We start from the raw sequence: 12,400 nt of genomic DNA on the forward strand, positions 1-12,400 counted from the left end.
ATTCTCAGCCCCACCCACCCCCTTTCCTGGGTATTCTGTTTACCCCAGTGTGGAGTGGAAATACCAAATGTGTACTTCGTAAAGTTCCATGGGGCATTTGGATGCCTTCCCGGGGCTCAGGCACTGCACTGCCTTGGAGATCCCTTTGTGCTTCGCGTGCTCCATTTTAAATTGTGGCTAGCCCTGGGAAAGTGGAGCTGCTATGGACTTTTCATGGCTCCGAATGAACTGTTTTGAATAGCCTGCCTTCCCAGACATGCAGGAGGATCCATGTGTCTTTATAATATGGGAAGATGGGACTCAGGGGAAGGCTCGGAAAGAATGTTCTGGAAGTGGTTTGGAGCATGGCAGCATTGGGTGCCTTGGGTGACGGAAGAAGGGGAGAAGGTAGAGAAGTTCTTGGTGGTGGGAGTGGCTACCAGGAGAGAGAAGAGAGGGTGCCAAAGACGTCTTCAGCTGCTGGAACTTTGTCACTCAGACCCACACATGCTTATCCCCAGGCTCTCCCCTTTCCTGTGGTGGGTGGGGCATACTCGCCTGTTGAGGAAATACTTGGAAAGAAACCTAGGTGTGACCATCTACGACTGGTACTTTTCCACTGCATATGTTGACTGTGCTTCTAGAACTCCTGGCACTTACTCCTCATGACCTTATAGAGTGCTGGGGCTCTCCAAAGGGACACTGAAGCTTTGGCTTCACAGTACGTTGGTGGCTCCCTGAGTCTGTAGAGGTCACCACAGAAAGATTTTCCCCTCTGACTCATTCACCATCTTCCGTTCTTCTCAGTTTGTGTCTGCCAGTCTTCAGCGATTTGTGACAAAGGGATATGATTTTTTCACTGTGGCCTACGCTTGCCACCTGCCTCTCAGTTTTTCTGTTGCCTTCAGAAACCAGATATTTTTACAAAATAGCACTTTTGCCTCCAATCCAATCTTAAAACAAATATGGGTTTGGCACAACGAGCCTGCCCTCCTGCACCAGTTACTGTCACTTCCTTCACATGAGTGGAATGTGTGTTTCCTCTCCTAGTTCCTCTTTATTTTTCTGCCCTCTGTGGAGATGAGGGTGGGCAGGGCTCCTTGCACCAGATGCTGCATATATGATCAGTGTCCCAGAACTGACTGGCAGATGATTGTGATCAGATTCAGGTCCCTTCAAAATCTCCATCAGCAACTTAAGGCTTTTGTTGCAAGTCAAAAACTATTTCCCATCCATCATTCTTATCAGTGTCTTCTTTTTCCGGGGTCAGTCCGGTGTACACTGCTTTAGTTTTCTTCAGTTTCACATATGCTCTGCTAGGGGTCATGAGGGTGACAAAACTAAAAGGGACTCATCACACTTCAAGAAGAGATTTAAATGAGATAGAATTTTCTTTATTTCTCATGAAATAATCTGAGAATAAGCAATCTAACAACCCTAGTGTCAGGGACCCAGCCTCCTTCTGTCTTATTGCTTTGCCATCTCCAGGGCCCTGCCCTCTTTTGCATGGTCTAAGATGGCTCCCAGCCATTTCCTGATTGAGGCAGTAGGATGCTCTTGAAGGGCATGCTCCAGAAGTTGCTTACATCCCTTGCTTCCATTCACATCCCGCTGGCTACCTGTTAGTCACATGGGCATACCTAGAAGCAAGTGAAGCTGGGAAATGTAGTCTTTATCTGGGTATCTGGAAACCCAACTAAAATTTACCAGATTAAAAAAAGTGTCATGAATGTGTGAGAAGGCTGTGCCTTTTCTAACTCTTGGGTGCAGAATTCTATACTGGCCATTAGGTCAAACTTGTTAATTGTGTTGCTTTTTGTCTGCCTGATTGTTCAATACTTGAAACCCATCAATAATTGAAATCTCCCTCTATGAGAATGGATTTGCTAATTTTCCCATGTATTTCTATTGATTTTGTTTTATGTATTTTGAGGCTAGTTAATTAGATGCCCTCATATTTAAAATTATGTCTTCTTGGAGAACAAACCCTTTAGTCATTATTGAATGATCCTCTCTAGCCCTAATTACGCTTTTTCTCTTAAAGTATATTTCCTCTAAAGTACAATTCATATGACATATATCTAATATCGTTTTTCATTATTTTACTTTTAACCTTTCCGTGTTTTTAATGCTTTAAATATATTGTACAAATAATATGTTACATGGATTTTATTTTTTAAATCCAATCTGACAATTTCTGCCTTTTAATTGGCAAATTTAGGTCTTTATATTTATGTGATATATTTAAACTTGTTTCTGTCTGCTTAATTTTAATTTTAATTAAAAGATTAAAATTTTCTGTTTTTGTTATTGTCGTGCGGGGTGGCCTGCAGGGTCTCTAGTCCCACTCCCCATATAAGAACACAGGATGTGGCTAGGCCAAAAAGGAACACCCACGGAGCCATAGGTAGGGGAGTCATACCACTATAGTCTCGCTGGCGGCTGGGTTGGAGACACAGGAGGCAGAAGCCACATGATCCGCAACCCGCCGACCGCTTCTCTCTGCCAACCAACCTTACATGCTAGCTGTAATCCGCCGTGCTAACTGCAATCTGCTCTTGCTAGCTCAGCCACCATCTTCTCGCTAGCCCCCGTTTTTTCTGCTAGCGTAGCCACGGCAGTTATATTAGTGACCAATGGCTCACTGGTTATAGCTGACGGCCAACTAGCCACAGCTGATGGCCATCCAATCACAGTTGATGGTCATTTACTACCTGAGCCAGCACCTTTCCACGTGAGGCTGAGAGCCTGGAAACTGCACTCCTGGCTCTGTCCCCACAGTTATTTAGAAAATTTTATATCTATATTTTCTCTTCCAAGATAGTTTTAGCATGGCTACATATTCTTTGAACATATCTTCCCATGTTAATATGCCTAACAAAAAATTTCTAAGATATATGATTCCCCCTGCATATATTTCTTGCAGCTTCTTCTGGATTTGTTTTTCTTATTTTAGTATTACTTCTTCAAAAAGTGTTTTTAATGTGAGTCTTAGAGCATGGCTAACTTCCTCAAGACTTATATGCTTTAGAATACTTTTATTACATCCTCATATTTGAATGACAATCTTGCCAGAAATGGAATTCAAGGTTCAAAGTAATTTCAATGCTTTAAATACAATACTCCATTATCTTTTTTCATTCATTGCTGTGGTTTAAAAATGTGAGTCATTTGATTTTTTTCCTTTGCTGGTGATGTACTCTTTTGGAGAGCTTTCAAAATTTTCTCTTTAAGTTTGGTATTCTTAAATTTCATTCTAACATGTTTAAGTGTTGGATTTTCCTTTTCTTTTTGCAATTCCATGCACCCTTTTAATTTGAAATTATTATTATTTTTTTAATTCTGGGAAATTTATCTCCATGAACTCTTCAAATATTTCCTTCTGTCCATTTTTATTTTTATTTTTTCTATTCTGTGACTCCTGTTGTCTGGATGCTGATACCTCAAATTTCTTAACTTTTAGTTTCTAATTCTGAATCTTTCCCTACTTTCTTTCTGGAGAATTTTTCAATCTGATTTTCCAACTCATCAATTCATTTTTCACTGTATCTATTCAACCATGTAGCCCACTTATTGTATTATTTATTCCCATTATATAATTTTCATACCTTGTATTTCTCCCTAATTTTGTTTTATATTCCTATGTTGAGCAAGGTGAGAGGAAAGGGGCAGGCCCGGGGGAGGGCCCCAAATAGGACAACCCCTTTTGGTATCATCCACCAAACAACGCTTGAGGCCAAAGCCTTCCCCTCCAGATTCTCACTGGGAAGCACCCCTGGGAAGAAGCACTCACAGATTATCATCAACCAGCTCCAGGGCTGGGAGAGCAGGGAATGCAGAAGCTACTGGGCCTTCACTGGTGTTCAGAAATGTTTCACTGGAACAGAGCTTCTTGACAGCCCCGATTTTGCTCCTGCACAAGTCTGGGCCATTATGACAATTTCTAAAGGGAGAGGGCAGCTCTGGATTGTCCCAAGACAGTTGTAGGAAAAAAGAGCAGAACTCAGGCTGAACTTCCTGCTTTGTCCTCCTACAGTGGCACCAGCTGCTGCCCTTGCTCCTGGTGCTACCTCTCTCCCCACCCAACACACATAGTTGTTCTTCCAGTGTTCTCATAGTTTTTCTTTGGTTCCTGAATTTTGGATTTCCTGTATTAATTGGGTTCCTTTTGGGGAGACAGGTAATGGTTCATGTGAATTCTCCATTGTGGCAGAAATTAGAACGTCAACAAAGCACTCTGCAACCCTGCTCTATCAGTCAACCTAGAGAAACAGGACAAATAGGATATATATGTTTATATATATGGCACCAAAAAATGTATATACATTTTAAGAAAGGAAAAAACTATTAAAATTATAATACTCAATATATACCGGTAACAAAAGATGAATACAAGTCACGTTTGACTTCTGCAATTGAAAGAGCTTCTCAAAGTGGTTACCATCAGGGTCCAGACACTTCTGATTACGGCAAACTACTTGCTTGAGCAATGTTGACCAAAGTGTCCACTTGTATACATTTTTTGGGTACCCCTGGTGTGTGTGTGTGTGTGTGTGTGTGTGTGTGTATGTATATATATATACATATATATATATATCCATAGATATATATATATCTCCATAGATATACATATATATTTATAGTTTTAACTTACATAAATCTTATAACTATTCCTTATAATAATTCATTTTTACAGGCTACATCTATATATTTTATTTATTATAAGATTTCTATAAATCTTATATAATATTTATGTGTGTGTATATTTATTTATTATAAGAAATGTTTTGTAAGATTTGATATAAGGATTTGGCTCACATGATTATGAAGGCTGAGATGTCAAAAATCTTCAGAGAGGCTGGTAGGCTGGAGACAATTGGAGACCTCGGAGAGACAACGTTCCAGGTTGAGCCCAAAGAGAATTCTCTCTCTCGGGGGAGGCTGGTCTTTGTTCTATTCAGGCCTTCAACTGATTGGATAAGGCCCACCCACATATGGAGAGCAATCTGCTTACTCAAAGTCCACTAATTTAAATGTTAATCCCACCCCAAACCTCCCTCAGATCCAGAATAATGTTTTACCAGCTATCTAGTTACCCCCTGGCCCAGCCAAGTGGACATAGAAAATTAGCCATTACACCTACTATTCATAGCGTGGTCCAAGAACCAGTGTCAGCCTCACCTGGCAGCTTGTTAGAAAAACAGAATCTAACAAGCCCACCCCAGTTTCTACTTTTTAACACGATGCTAGCATTTTAACAGAATATGCATCTCAATTTATTGAGCCTGAGCTTCACATCTATAAAATAAGGATTTTGATTACATCAAAGATGGTCAACCCCAGCCACCCTGGCCATGCAGGGACCTTAAAAAAAAAAATCCAATAGCATAAACATTATCTAGGCTCATCTCACAAAAATTTAAACTGATTTTCTGGGGCAGAGCCCAGGGATTCATACAGTACTTTTAATAACTGCATTGGTGATTTTGTTGCTCATTGAAGATTAAGAACCTCTGGAACAGTGTTTATCAAAATGAAATATGCATATGAATCACCTGGTGATCTTGTGAAAATGCAGGCTGTGGTTCATGAGATCACGAGGCTGGAAAGTGCATTTCTAACATCCTGCCGCTAGAATCCATTGCTTGCCAGGGATTTTGCCACTCTTGCAGGTCTGTGTCATGCAACCCAACAGAGCAAGGTAGAGGGCCGATAAGGCATTTCCCTTCCACGGGAAGCTGAAGCCTCGACAGGATGCTGGGTGAGGTCCTGTGCAGTTCTGAACTGCTCTGCAAACCGGGAGGGCTTTGCAATTTTGCCAAGGTGGCCTTCACCTAGGCTGTGTCTCTTAGTATCTAAGCAGGAAAGAAGGCCTTCCCCTCTGTGGCATCTTCTGATTGCCCTGTGTCAAAGAAATCAGCTCGTCTTACCCTCCTGGAAGCCCATGTGCTGTTCCCTGGAAAGGTTGGCTGCATACCCCATGGACAGTGTACCATGCTCTAGAAGACATTGATTGTGCCCTCTGTGGGGATGGGGAGATTGAGATTGGTTATTTGGTATCAGAGTCATCTCATGAAGCGGCTGAGAAATTCAAATTAACTGGGGACAGAACTCAAGATGAGTTCTACCCGAAGCCTCAGGCCTGGCCATCGCTGCAACCCCTGTGAATCCTCCCATCTCCTAAGATGGAATGACTTCTTCTCACTTGCTTCTGTCTCATCCTTTAGTTTAAACTCTGCTGTAAAAGTCAACTTATGCTGACCTAAGTTCTAGGTATTCTGGGCCTGCTCCTTCTCTGGACTGATGGGTCCTTCAAAGCTGCCACCACAACTCTTGCTTTCCTTCTGGGTGCCTCATGACCCCCCAAGTGTCATTCTTCACTACTCTCTTCCTTGCTCACCACGCTCCAGCCCCATGGGCCTCTCCCAACACTTCAAGCTCATTCCTACCTCAGCCATTCCTTCTGTTCAACACACTCTGCCCCAGACTTTCATGTGTCTGGCTGCTTCTAGATATTCATTACACAACCTTAATGTCACCTCTTCTGAAAGCCCTTCTCAGACCACCCTTCTGAGTGGTCTTCCTTACCCCATCATGATTCTGTGCCCTGATCACCCATTTTAATAGCATTTAGGGCTATCAGAGTGATGTTATTTATTGATTTGTTTTCTTATTTAGTTTTCTGTCCCTTCACCCTCCCTTTCCCTCCACCCCCACCACCACTAGATGTAAACTCTCCAAGAGACTCTGGTTTAATCACCTTCTCATCTCTAGTGCTGAGAACTTCGATGTGCAGGAGCAGGAGACGCTTGATGATTAACTGAATAATTCTTAAATCTTTCACTTAGCTCAGTTTGTTCACTTAACAAAGCTTTAAAAATTATTATTTCAAGCGAAATATGCATGTGACTTTGGGTGTTTTCCAGGAAAACTAATTCATGGGCAAGCATTACAAAAACAAGATACGTATGACAGAAATAACACGGACTCAGCGGTCCCCCAGTTTGTATTTGTAGGGGCACATGTGGGGTCCTGAGCTATGCTGTGGCTGCCAATCAGATTTGAGGAGCTCATAAAAGTTCAGAAAAAGCTTTTGCTTGTGTCCCCTGCCCTAAATTCCTCATCAGTGCCCAGTGGCAAGCTGACAAGAAGCAGCTGATGAAGGCATGGGGCAGAGAGCGTTGGTCCCGGATCTCGGCCTTGCTCCAACATCCCAACACCTGCAGCTCTCAGATAGCAGCGCTCAGCACCTGGCTTAGGCCTCCATGAAACCCTGGCACAGTAACCCAGACGTGGGAGGCCAGGCCGCCACACAGGAAGGCAAGAGACCTTCAGTGGAGAATGCTAGTACTGACGGGGGTAGCAGCAAGCCAAGGGCCCGCTGGAGATTGTGCAGGGGTGGCAGGGAACAGGGCTGTGTCTCCATCAAGGTTCCCAGACATCCTCTGACATTGCTTGCCAGGGATTTTGCCACTCTTGCAGGTCTATGATTCAACCCCACAGAGCAAGGTGGAGGGCCAATGAGGCGTTTTCCTTACGCTACAGCGTCCCTAGCCTCACGGGTGGTCCCTGGGTTCCTTCAGGTGGTTTGGGGTGGATGCAGGCTGGCATCCAATTCACAAGTCAGACTGAATCTACTTTCAAGATACATTTTCCAATGAAGATGTAAATTTCCATTACAAATTGCGAAGTGAGCCTTACAACAGCTATTTGCCCAGAAAAGCACCCCAAGATATATTTTGTGTGCTGGAAAAGGAGGGGGCGTCAAAAGGTGAACAAAGCAACTCAGGATCGTGGCATGTAGGTGGTTTTTCTGGTTTGGGCTTCACCAAATTTCCCAAAGATGGAGTGAATTGAGCGTTGATGATAAGGGTGTCCGGTGTGGATCACCCTTTTGATTCAGTTGAATTTTAATTCATCAGGTAGGAACCTTGTTCCTGCTCCGTGCCAGGCACTGTGTCAGGTGCTGAGATAGGAGGTCTAGCAGTTCCTGGCCTCTTGGACCTTATAATTTGGTGGGCAATGCAAACAAGAGTTGCTTCCCCAGCAGGGAGGGTGATGACAGAGGGAGGCAGGTGGCTCTTTCTCTGCAAGACCAGGGATTTCGAGTCCCAAGACCCAGCTCAACTTCCTAACCTCCCAACCTCTAGCTGTTTGACTTTGGGATAATTACTCATATGTTTAAGCCTTAGTTTTCTCAGCTATAATATGAGGAAATGACATCTGCCTTGTCTCCATAACGGGGTGTGATGAAGAGCTGGTGAAATCATTTATCTGGAAGCACCTTTGAGCTCATAAGGGGACTTTTGAATTGGTTTTGGGAATAGCAAGAACTTGGGTTTGGAGTTTCTAATGGTAATCTCTTACTGTTCACTGTTATGTTGTGCCACTACTAGTTATCAATGGGAGACGGAAATCTGAAAAAAGTTATAGACATGTCGTGTTCAATAGGAAATCCACTAGCCACATGTGGCCATTCACCACCTGAAATAGCGTGAATCTGAATCAAGATACACACTGAATGTGAACTTAGTAAGAAAAAAGAATGCAAAATATCTCACTAACAATTTTTATATTGATTAAATGGTAATATTCAATGGTAATATTTGTCAATGATATGTCCAAATGATAATATTTTGGATCTATTGGGTTAAATAAAATGGGTTATTAGAATTTAATTACTTTTTTTTAGTGTAGCTACTAGAAAATTTTAAATTACATCTATGGTGCACATTGTATTTTTATTGGAAGTGCAGCTATAGAGGCTCCCTTTGGAAACTTTATTCTATATACAGTACGCAGAATCATTCATGTAATTTCAAAGATGTGGCAGACCTTTAAAGTCCCATCTACGGAACTCTAAAATGACTATTTTAAAGGTTGCTTTTCATTTGCATTTAAAATGTGTACCAAGAATGAATGTTCCTGTGAAATTAGATCACTTTAGGGAGAACCATTTCTGTGTTCCTCTATGCAGGCAATGGTTCATTGTCATTGTCATCAAAAAGGGTGTGTAGAAGGCCCGTGCTGGACTGTGTGCAGTGCACTCAGATTAAGACAGGCAGTGGCAGGTGGACAACTGAAGTGTCACTATTGCTGTGGGCTGGACTGAGGACACCCTACAATGTCACTAATGGAGAGATTTTCTAAGTACCAAGTGAACAACCACACTTCCCTCCCATCCCTGAATCTTTCCCCTTTCCGTGGAAAAAGGACAAACAAAAAGGAAGAACCATCCTTTCAGTCCCTTTCTTATGACTTACCTCACAGAATTCACCCCTAAGTCCTTTGAGGTCTTATCCATGCCTCTTTTATCAGTTGAGGAAAGCAGGCTCACAGCAGCTCAGAAACTTGCCAACAGTCATGTGGGTAGAAGGAGAATTGGGGTGCAAATGCCTTGGTGGGTCTCTTTCTGCCACACAGCTGCTACCAGAGGCAGGAGGAAAGTAAGAAAAGCAGAGGCAGCAGCCAGGCGCAGACACTGGCCATTGCCACCGCCTTACCTTTATTTTATGAGAAGAAAATCATGGGGTTTGATTTTAAGAGAGGATCAACCATAGACGAGGTGGAGGGGATTCCCTGTGGTTCTTGGGGAGCCATCTTTTCATGGCTTCCTTTCCAAGGAAAACTGCTAGATGCTTACCAGCAAAAACAAAACCCCAAACAAACAAAGGCCAGTCTATAGAATTCATACGGTTTGGGTTAGATGTGGTTCCCTGCCTGGAGAAGCCAGGGCAACGAACCATTTCCATCCACAAAAGATGGACTGGCAATGTGGTCTTGCTTTAAACATGACCCTACAGAGGGCTTCTGGGTTGACTGTGATCTGATGAAATATTGGTGTTGGTGACCTCCTCGAGGCGTTTGCTAGCTGGCCTGGTCCCTAAGCAGAAGCAGCAGATCGCTGCCTAAGTTCTACGAGTGGGACGACCAGTGGCAATGTAAAGGGCAAACAAACAAGAAAGTCTTTCTCTCCGAGAATGTTTCCACTGCAGTAAGGTTAGAAAGTGATCCAGGGGAGATATAAACTAGCCCTTTCATTTAAGCAAAATAAAATGCCTATCCGCTTGGTAATCTGCTCCGTGGAAGTCCCAGCCAGAATCTTGTTTTTAAAGGTTTTGTTTAGTTTGCCACCCCCATGCCTCTCCTCCCACTGCTTAGCATCCTGCAGGACAAGAAGAGAGGGGACAGTGGCCTGGCAGATGCTGCCACGTGCTACATCCTTGTAGATTAGCTTCCATGGCACGTATATTAAATACACACAGGGAAAAGGTGAAGCATCGATGACCGGAGGTGTCTGTGTTTCCTGGGGTTTTGTTCCAGTTTTAATGAATATAGATAAATACAGGGAATGTCTCAATTTTCAGGGCTGTGTTTTTTCATGAAACACTGCCACTCTTCACGGGGAAGGAACTAGACATTCCTGACACATGATTTGGCAGGTCTCCGTCACAAGTGGTCCAATACTGGCTTTCAGAAACCCATTCCAGATTTGGCCCAGACTGTCAAGCCTTGTCCAGGCCCCAACTAGGAGAGCACCTCTGGGCCTGGGCAGAGTGCCACGCTCTAAAAAAATACTTGCTGAGGTCTCCCCAGGGATTTTGGTTGAGGAAGGCAAGTGATTTACTCTTCAAATGACCTTTCCCTCCTTGGAAAAGAGTACATGGAATGAAAGTGCCTGGGGTGCTTCAGGTGTCCCCACAAGTATCTGACATAAGCAAAGATGTGAAGGAGCTTCCATGCATGGACCGTGTGAGAAATGTTTTGTCCCAGCCCTACCACACCTGCCCTTGGCCAGCTAATCTAATTACAGTACAACTGGTGGCAGCTGTCAAATTAGAAGTGAAATTGGCTTTAAGGTAAAAATGTATTATGTCCAAGGGTTGGGCCTGTATCTTCTCATGAATAGTGTCTCATTCAGCATTTCTCAAAACATGGCCTAGAGACCCTCCTACCCCTAGCATCAGAATCGGGGGACCTGTTTCAATTGCAAATTTTGGGATTCCTACCCACCTACCAAATATGTGAGAGTGAGAGACAAGAGTTTGCATTTTACCAACCTCCCAGGCAGTCCTGACATACCCTGAAATCTGGGAACCACTGGATGTAAAAATTCCTTCCTGCATGTTTAAACCATCACAGCAAACTGTGGCAGCGGAGAGTAAGATTGGTTTCGTTTCGTCCATGTGAACTTGTTTCATTGTGTGTGTTATCGTAAGGCAAGTTTGGACCACAAAACACAGGGGCTACTTTAAGCCTTTGTTTCTGCTGATTGATACGTATATCTTGTCCTTTTGCCATTGTGGGTCATTACGTGCCCAAGAACAGTATCTCTAAGTTGTTTCTGTGTGTCTTCTGAGAAGAATTTGTCCTTCAATATATGTGACTGCAACATGTTGATAAAAAAACGATAATATTATTTTGTTGAGTTTCCCATTTTTCTGAAGGAAACAGGTTTTAAGTGATAAAGCAATTGAGTGAAACTTACTATTCATGATCTTACATGACAGAATATAGTATATGTTCTTGTGTATTCATGTACTGATCATGCGCACACGATCGGCCCAGGGTCTGAGATACCTGGACCTCAGAGAACATGGCTTCTGAAATCTACACTATACACAAACCTAGAATGATGTTTGTTACTGAAAGGATACTGACATCAGATCAATACAGCAAGGAGTCAAATAGCGCATTGATCAATTTCAGATACATTTGTGTGGATTTGAATTGCTTATTTTAGGACAAGGGGGACGTTTTAGTTTAAAATTTTTTAGTTTTAAACTATCTGGTTAAGTTAAGCAAAGCCTATTGCTTTGGACAGCAATGATGCACTCCCTTCCCCCAATAACAAAGGACCTTTAACCAAGTAGTACTTATTTACTGCAAAATCACTTTAACTCTCTGAAATACCCCAAGCCATTGCATCTAGTGACCACATGAAGACACCAATATTAAACCAAAGTCACAATAATCTTACGAACAATAGAAGCTTTCTTTGTAGTTCATTTTGTGAACCTAGAAATACCAGGATGACCCCCTGAAACATCATCGTGAACAAAGAATGTTTTTTTCCTTCGCTGTGTGAACATGGAGAGTCTTGAAAGTGTGTAGCCAAAAATTCTGTTAGTTTTAAAGGAGATACAGTTGATGATTTTGCTCGGATTGTTTGTCTAGGAGGTCATGTAAAGTCCAGCCATGCTTCCCTAGATGATTTTCTCAGATCCTCTTACAACTTCCCTACTGCCATCGTAGTGGTAGGGATCCACTTTTGTCCTAATAAACACGAAATGTCATGGTATAAAATGAGGAACATGCGAAGATATAAAAGGCTTACAAAACGTGTGTGTGCACGCGTGTGTGTGTATGTGTGTGTATGTGTGTGTATGTGTCCTTTTCTTGATCAGGATGAGAATGAAAA

Source organism: Rhinolophus hipposideros, assembly GCF_964194185.1.
Source record: "Rhinolophus hipposideros genome assembly, chromosome: 2".
Classification (NCBI taxonomy): domain Eukaryota; kingdom Metazoa; phylum Chordata; class Mammalia; order Chiroptera; family Rhinolophidae; genus Rhinolophus; species Rhinolophus hipposideros.